Source organism: Theropithecus gelada, chromosome 14 (genome assembly GCF_003255815.1).
Source record: "Theropithecus gelada isolate Dixy chromosome 14, Tgel_1.0, whole genome shotgun sequence".
NCBI lineage: Eukaryota > Metazoa > Chordata > Mammalia > Primates > Cercopithecidae > Theropithecus > Theropithecus gelada.
The window spans coordinates 67,075,640-67,084,482 of record NC_037682.1 but is presented as its reverse complement, the minus strand read 5'-3'; the positions used below and the strand labels follow the sequence as shown (position 1 = coordinate 67,084,482).

General features: G+C 49.0%; 1 pseudogene across 1 annotated transcript; it reads right to left on the bottom strand.

The window, feature by feature from the left end:
* Nucleotides 1-1,434: 1,434 nt before the first annotated feature.
* LOC112605929 lies at nucleotides 1,435-6,453 on the bottom strand (annotated as a pseudogene). The gene is made up of 3 exons (XR_003115572.1): nucleotides 6,328-6,453; nucleotides 3,085-3,231; nucleotides 1,435-3,025 (listed from the first exon to the last, which is right to left on the bottom strand). The product of XR_003115572.1 is annotated as an interferon-related developmental regulator 2 pseudogene (transcript).
* Nucleotides 6,454-8,843: the final 2,390 nt, after the last annotated feature.

Below are 8,843 nucleotides of genomic sequence, written 5' to 3'. Positions count from 1 at the left end.
AAAAAAAAAAAAAAAAAAAAAAAAAAAAAAAAAAGGAAAAGAAATACCTGATGATCAATCCTCCATTTCGCAGAAGAGAAAACAGGTTCTCGGAGAGCTAAATGCCAGGCTTGAATCCAAATTAGTCTGGCATCAAGATCAGAGCATTTAACCACGATACTGCCTCCTGGTCGCATTCAATGGGGGAACAAACACTTCTACAGTCTCAATATCTTCACAAAATTCCCCCACCACTCCAGCCTTAAGTGAGGGTAGGAACTCCCCCTGCAGCGCCAAATCTGCACACTGACCTTTATTACACTCTTTCTACTCTCTTGTCTCCCACTCAATGCCCTGGGAGCCCAGACACTGGCTTCGGAAGCTCTCCTCCTCCTTTTCCTCCTCTATTGACCATCCTCTTCCTCTCCCATTCCTTCAGCCTCTCTACTGGCTGCTTCCTACCCATGAATGGTGGGAAATACGCTCAAGTATCTCAAAATTTTAAAGTACAACAAAATTCTCCCTGACTTCCTGCTATGGTCTGAATGTTTGTGCTCCCTCAAAATCCATATCTTAAAACTTGGCCAGGTGTGGTGGCTCACACCTGTAACCCCAGCATTTTGGGAGGCCTTGGTGGGAGAATTGCTTGAGGCCAAGGGTTCAAGACCAGCCTGTACAACATAGTGAGACCCTGTCTCTACAAAAATGGAAAAAACTAGCCAGGCATAGTGGCATGCGCCTGTAGTCCCAGCTATACGGGAGGCTGAGGTGGGAGGATCACTTAACTCCAGGAGTTTGAGGCAGTGAGCTATGATGGTGCTACTGCATTCCAGCTGGTATGAGTTGGAGTGAGACTTTAATCTAAAAAAATTAAATGAATGCATGAATGAATAAATAAATTAAAATTTAAAAGGTCAGACATGGTCTCAGCTCCCACCTACTTGGGAGGCTAAGGCAGGAAGATTGTTTGAGGCCAGGGGTTCAAGACTAGCCTGGGCAACAAAGCAAGATCCTGTCTCTACAAAAAAAAAAAAAAAAAAAAAAAAGGTTGTTTTTTTTTTAAAAAAATTTAAATAAAGCCAACCTAACCTCTAGGGTGATGGTAATTAATGGTGGGGCCTTTGGGAAGTGATTAGGTTGTAAGGGTGAAGCCCTCTTGAATGAGATTACATCCCTTATAAAAGAGGCCTGAGAGAGCTTGTTGGTCCCTTCCACCATGTGAGGACACAGCTAGAAAGTGCCATCTATGAAGCAGAGAGCAGCCCTCACCAGACACCGGATCCACTGGCACCTTGATCTTGGACTTCCCAGCCTCCAGAACTGTGAGCAATGAATTTCTGTTGTTTATAAACAACCCAGTTTAAGGTATTTTATTATAAAACCTTGAACTGACTAGGACACATCTCATCAGTCTCCAACCATCCACATCTCTCTCTCTCTTTTTTTTTTTTTTAAGAAGCCTGACCATTCTGTTTAATTATCTCTAATAATCCTTAAAAATTAGCACACAAATCCATTCCAGGTAGCTTTGCCTCTCCACTTGCTGTGGTGGCATTTGTCCAGACGCCACTACTCCCCTAAGAGTGGGTCAACCTGGGGGAGCAAGGCCTGAGAAAGGAAAGGAAAGGAAGGGAAAGGCCCCCTAGGGCCTGCCCCACAGCCCTGGGACAGGCACATATTTAGCCTGACCTGAGACAGGGCAGGAAGAGGCCACAGGGCTAAGTGCAGGGACAAAGGGGCCAGGGTCCCAAGTGTCCGGACCCCCAGCTACCCACCCCATGTCTGTTTTTGGTTTTGTCATTAAAAAAATAAAGTGACAAATACTGGTGGAAACCAGTTGTTGCACTGTCTTCTGTTAAAAATACGGACCAAGGGCATAGAAAGTCTCCTCTTCAGCAGGTCCTGCTTCACAGGATGTCTGCCCGCTTGCTCCGCACACGGCTTCGAGCCTTGGTCCGGGCTTTGAAGGTGGCAGTATTGTACAGGTGCTTCTCGAAGCGTGGAACCTTGCAGGCCTTCAGGGCAGTGGCATCCAGCACCAGCACAGGGCCCAGGCCAAAGATGTCACGGAGTAGCTCATTGCTCTGGAGGTGGTGGTGCATAGCTGAACCCAGCACTTCCTTGAAGGCAGTGTAGATCCGGTGACCAGCCCAGCTGTCCCTGTAGAGCACCTCAAAGCCGAAGCGCACTATCTCTTCTTCACGTTCACCGCCACACTTTCACTGGACAAGAGCTGGGGCAGCCAGGGCAGCTGCCTGTCAAGGATGTGGCTGATTTGGGTGCTGGGGAAGATGGTGAGCAGCAATGCCCAGGTCTGCAGGGCAGCACAGAGCAGGCCGTGCAGGCTGGCAGGAACCACAGGAGTCGTGGAGCTACCCAAGCCATAGAACCGGCTGAAAACACTTTCTAAGCAGGCAAGGCAAGAGACTAGGTCCTGGATGTCGGCAGCAGCCACGTAGCAGCCCAGGCCAAGAGCAGAAGCACAGTGGAGCCGGGCAGCAGGGCTAGCTGTGCTGTCACTGAGCATAGAGACCAGCAGAGGCTGCAGGCTGTGGAACAGCTCCTCACCCTTGGGTTCAGGGCCCAGCTGCACGCAGAGCAGGCCTCGCACAGCAGCAGCCAGGGCTTGTTCCTCTCCCTTCCCTTTCCTGAGGCACTTTTCCAGGGCATCAGCTAGTGTGAGGCGGCGCTCCAGCAAGAAGTCGGGGAGTAGGCGCGACGCCAGGGCCAGGCGCAGGCTCTTGAGAGCACCCTGCCGGGTCTTGGGACTCTTGTCTGTGAGGCAGTCCACATACTCCTTCAGCTTTTCCTCAAGGTCTTCCTGCTGGCCCTGCTCATCCACGACATCCCCCCAAGGCTGTCCTCTGCAGTGGTGCTGAGAAGGCTGGGGCATTCACTAGCGGTGCTGCGGGCCTCACTGGCTGCCTCATCATCACTGCAACCCGAGTCAGCTTGGGTACTGCTCCGGGCACCTCCTCCACGGCGCGGACCACCCTTCCGGAGCGTGTTGCCTGTAACGGGCGCGAGGCATGCCGGGAACCGGGCGCTGGGGGCGCGCGGGCGGGGGGGGGGGGGGGGCGGGGGGGGGCGGGGGGTCAGGGGCGCGGGGGGGCGCAGGGTCAGGGACCCGGTGGGTGTGGGCTCCCGGACAGCGAGATGCCGGCCGGTGCGCTGCGCTGAGACTTGGCCAGACCACGGGCACCACACGCCACGCACGCCACCATCTTCGCGAGGCGCCCATCCACGTCGTCTCTTTACAGGCAAACATCTTGAAGACGTTATCTATTCTCTCTCCATTTACTCACTCTCAACCTTCCATGCTCACTGTTCCACTGGCCTGTTCACATCTGGGGCACCAGTTCACACCTGGGGCACTCTTCATCACTGGACCCCACAGACACTTTTCATCTGGTTCTTGTCCTCTTGGGCACATCAGCAACATTTGATGCTGCTGACCACAGCTGCCCTAGGGATCCTCTGTGATATTACACTCTCCTGGTTTTGCTTCGTGCTCTCTGGCTGTTGTTTCTCAGTATCTTTTGCAGACATTTCTTGTTCTGCCTCAGTCTCATGTTTTCGCCCCAAGGTTCTGTCCTCACACTACACTCTCTCCCTAGGTGATCTTGTTCACTGTCGTTAGTATATGCTTCCCAAGTCTTTGCCTGCATCCACCCTGTCTCCTGAGCTCCAGACATCAGTCAACATCACCACCATGTCTTGTCCCCCAAACCAGAATACTGGGCATCATCTTGGACCTTTCCATAATCAGTTGTCAAATTCTGACTATTCTACCTCTTGAAGATTCTCCAAATTTTTTTTCCTCACTCTGTTGCCCAGGCTGGAATGCAGTGGCTTGATCTCTGCCTACTGCAACCTCTGCCTCCCAGGTTCAAGAGATTCTCCTGCCTCATCCTTCCAAGTAGCTGAAATTACAGGCATGTGCCACCACACCTGGCTAATTTTTATGTTTTTAGTAGAGGTGAGGTTTCACCATGTTGGCCAGGCTGATCTCGAACTCCTGGCCTCAAGTGATCCACCCGCCTCAGCCTCCCAAAGTGGGATTACAGGCGTGAGGCACCATGCCCAGCCAGATTCTCTAAGCTTTTACAGTTAAGAGGTATGGCTTTGCAGATGGATTGGACTCTACACTAACTCACTATTTGTCCAGCAGAATGACCAAAGCAGGCTTAGTTACTTAACCCTCTGAGCTCCCTCATCTATAAAACAAAGGTAATGGAAATTGCTCTTTGGATTAAATGAAATGAAGTATGTGACTACCAGGGCACAGCCATTAGTACAAGTAAGCTCTCAATAAAGGGCAGCCATCATCTGCTATCGTTGTCATTAATACTCCTCCCTCTTCTTCTCCTCACCACCAAGCTTCCTGGCTGGTTGCCCTGCCTCTGGTCTCTCTCTCCCACTCCAAGACATTCTCTGTGCACAGTGGGTATGAGCCTTCTCAAACATGTAGCTACCTATGTTAGTCCTCTGTCTGAGGCCTGGTTCTGGCTTTCCAATGTCCTCAGGCTGAGTGTTTAGTTTCAAGACTCTCTTCCCTCTGGCCCCTGCCAACCTCTTTAGCCTCATCTTTGGAGACCCCCAGTCTCTCTATATTGCAGCCCAAACCAACTTCTATCTCCCCTCTAACACACCTCCTGCTTTTTCTACACTTCATGACTTTGTTTACCCCCTCCTTTGTGGCCTGCACTCTATTCATCTGTTTGAAATTTATGACCCATTTAAGAGATGTCTTCCATGATGCAAGTCGGCTTCATTTCCTCCTCTGGGCCCTTCAGCTCTACAGTAGCACAGATCACAGTGGATATGATGGACAAGGTTTGGACAAGGTTTTGACTGGCTACCCCACTAGACTGTGTCAATTGCCTGTGACCACACACCCGGTGCAAAGCCAACCTCATTCAATGTGGAATGAAGAATGAGCCTCAGCTATCCTAATCTTTAAAATGGTGGCATTGGCAGCCAGTCCTGGTCAATCCAGGGGAGAGAAAGAGCACTGGAGGCTGGAGGAAGACGAAGTCACAGAAGGCTCCCTCAAGGAGGTTGGGCTTAGAATTATAAGGCCTCTGTATTAGTCTATTTTCACACTGCTGATAAAGACATACTCAAGATTGGGCAATCTTCTGAGCCCTCCAAACTGTTCCAACCTGTGCCTGTTACACAGTTCCAAAGTCGCTTCCACATCACAGAAGGCTCCCTGGAGGAGGTTGGGCTTAGAATTATAAGGCCTGGGTATTAGTCCATTTTCACACTGCTGATAAAGACATACTCAAGACAGGACTTCTTCTGAGCCCTCCAAACTGTTCCAACCTGAGCTTGTTACCCAGTTCCAAAGTTGCTTCTCCATTTTTGGGTATCTTTTCAGCAATGCCCCACTCTATTGGTACCAATTGACTGTATTAGTCCTTTTTCACAATGCTGATAAAGACATACCTGAGACTGGGCAATTTACAAAAGGAAGAGGTTTATTGGACTTACAGTTCTACTTGGCTGGGGAAGTCACACAATCATGGCAGAAGGCAAGGAAAAGCAAATCCCGTCTTACATGAATGGTAGCAGGCAAAGAGAGAATGAGGAAGACGCAAAAGCGGAAACCCCTGATAAAATCATCAAATCTCGTGAGACTTGTTCACTACCAAGAGAACAGTATGGGGGAAGCTGCCTCCATGATTCAATTGTCTCCCACTGGGTTCCTCCCACAACATGTGGGAATTGTGGGAGTACAATTCAAGATGAGATTTGGGTGGGGACACAGAGCCAAGCCATATCAGCCTCTAAGAACGATTAAGAGTGAGCAAGAGAGGGCAAGAGTGTGGATTTGGGAGACTGAGTGGCTCTCTGTTCTGTCATGCTTGTTCCTCCAGCTTCAATACACTTGAAGGATCCCAGCAGCCAATAGCACAGCATTTTACATTTACACAGAAAATTTTCACAAACTTTTTCATTTGTGTCATTAGTTGGTGCAGAGGCTGGAGTGAGAGTTAGGAAATCTGCCTTGTCTTTGGATTGCTGTGTGACTTTGGGCAATCCCTTTCACCTCTGAGCTTGTTTCCTCATCTGTCACGTGTGGATACCAATAGTTGCTCCATACATGGGAAAGTCCCCATAGACCATAAAGTTCTGTGTCCCACTGAGCACTATTAATCTTGTTGTTCTAATTATCAGCAAAGCCCATGGTAACTGCTAACCAGCCACATGGGGGTCCCCAGAAAATATTATTCAGGGCCCAGTAAAAGGGAACCTCTGGGGGTCAAGGCCTTAGCAGGCCAAGAAGCGGTAGAGCTTGGGGGTTTAATGGGATAGGCTCAGCTCCAACCTGGTTCTTCCCACTGAGGCAGCACTGGCTTGGGGAGAGGAAGGAGCAGCTGGCATGGCCTGGGTTGGGCAGATGAGCTGGGCCGACCTGCAGAGGTCTCGGGTATGAAGGCTGAAAGTGAAGTGCCCAAAGCCTGTCATAGTCAAGGAGGGGCTAGGCTCTGGGAAGACAGCGTCTGGGGAGGTGGGCAGTTAGGGACCCTCATCCCGCTAGGAGAGGGGCTCTAGGAGAAGGTATCTGAGCCAAACTCTTTGTGCTCTGATTTAGAGCATTCCGGGTGGGCAGGCTATGCTGCTGGTTTACCATCTGTGTGACTGTGGCTGGGTCAGAACCCCCTCTGGGCCTCCCCCTGCCTATCAGCAGCAATACAGGAGCTGGACTAGGAGCTCTCTATAGAGTCCAGTGTTGTCTGATTCTGTAGCAGCACTGGACAGGAAGCCCTGAGGTTGTCAGGACAGTCATGGTCCAGTCTGCCTGTGGAAAACTGGGAAGCCAGGTGCCCAGACCCCACTGATATGCTGGTTTTGTAAAAGAGGAGTCAGAACACATCCCAGGCCCCAGGGAACCCCTAGTCTGGTGAGGAAGCAGATGTGAACATGGATAGCTCCCAGCATTGTCTGGGCTGCCAGATGGGAAAGCTTCAGGGACCCTCCCATAGAGGACACCTGGGAGCCCTGAACAGGGAGCAGGCATCTGGCTTCTGGTGTGGCTCTGCCACTAGCTCTCTGTGTAGCCTTGACCAAGGTCAGCTCTCCTTTCAGCTTTAAAAAAAAGTATTTTAAAATTATTTTTATTTTTTATAGAAACAGGGTCTCGCTATGTTGGCCAGGCTGGTCTTGAACTCTTGATCTCAGGTGATCCATCTGCCTTGGCTTCCCAAAATGTTGGGATTACAGGCTTGAGCCACTGCACCCAACCCAGGTCTGCTTTATCTTAATAGGGAGTGAATTTATTTTCAACTTGGTTCCATTCAGGAAATAACTTCTTCTATCAAAGGCATATACAATGTCTCTGCCCTCTGAAAGTGACCAACAGAGGAGTTTCACAGGACATCGGACTTTCAGTACTAAAACCAGGACAGTTCTGGGCAAATCAATATGGTTGGTCACTGTATGATACGACAAAGAGAAAGGATACAAAGACAGATCCTAGGGCACCCAGGTTAGACAGAGACAGACAGAGCAAGCCCCTGCACAGGCACACAGAAAAGGAAGCTATTTCTGGGGTAAGCAGACAACATTTTGTAGTGCTTCTTGGAGGAAGCCACTAAAGAGAAAGATATCACAGAAAAGGAATTCTCATGTGAATGGAAATGGAGAGACTAAAACAAAGGGCACTGATTCAGACATAACATTCCGTCCCAGATAGAGTGAGATGAGAATGGAGCGGGGCATAGAAGAGGAATGGAATCCAGAGCACCACAGAAGCTGTTGTTTCGGTTATCCCCAAAGAAGGTTTCCCAGCAGCTCCCTAGAGTTCATGAGCTAGAAGTCTTTATCAGTGGCCCCTGACAATCCTCCAGACTCAGAGGAACACAGCGTCAGGGGAACCTTAGAATAAATGACATAGTTTTCACTCCAGGGTTTAGCTTTACTCACTCGCAACCAGTGATTCTGCTGTCTTCACAAGGTCCCAAGATAAAGAACCCCATTCAGGAATCATGCAGGCATAGCTGGACCAGATGGGCTTATGTCAAATGACTACAGTCAAGATCCTGGTGCTTAGAGTGGGCAAAACCTGGTAAGTGTATTCATCAACATTACCATACCTAGAAGATTACTTCACCTGTGCTAGTGGGAACTGGGCTAAAAACCAGACATCCTTAAAGGAGCTACTTGAACTAATAGAAGAGCTACTTGATTTTTTAATTGGCACTTGAACACAAGCAGATGCCTCTCAGATTTTTTCTCTCCAATAGGTTAAATTTGCCCACCAACATTGCAATCTTATTTTTTAATTTTTGTAAGATAAGGTCTTGGTCTGCTGCCCAGCTTGGAGAGCAGTGGCGTGATCATGGCTCACTGTAGCCTCAAACTCCTATGCTTACCTTAACATCTGGAGTAGTTATGATTACAGGTGCATGTCACAATGCCTGACTAACTTTTTTGACTTTTTGTAGAAAAGGGGTCTTCCTATGTTGCCTGGCTGGTCTCAAACTCCTGGCCTCAAGCGATCCTCTGGCTTTAGCCTCCAAAAGTGTTGGGATTACAGGTATGAGCCACCGTGCCTGGCTACAATCTTATTCATATGATTCATTTATGTTATTATTATTATTTTTAGAAGCAATGAATCTAGGGTTAGAAAGTTACTTAAAGGTTTTTAATCTAGCTGCTATCCAAATATTAAATCTCTGTAGCATTCCAGACAAAGACCTCGGCCTTACAACCTCTAGTTACATGGACTTCACTAATTATCAAGCCTGTTTTTGCATTATGGAGTCTTTTTTTTTTTTTTCCTTCCTTCCTTCCTTCCTTCCTTCCTTCCTTCCTTCCTTCCTTCCTTCCTTCCTTCCTTCCTTCCTTCCTTCCTT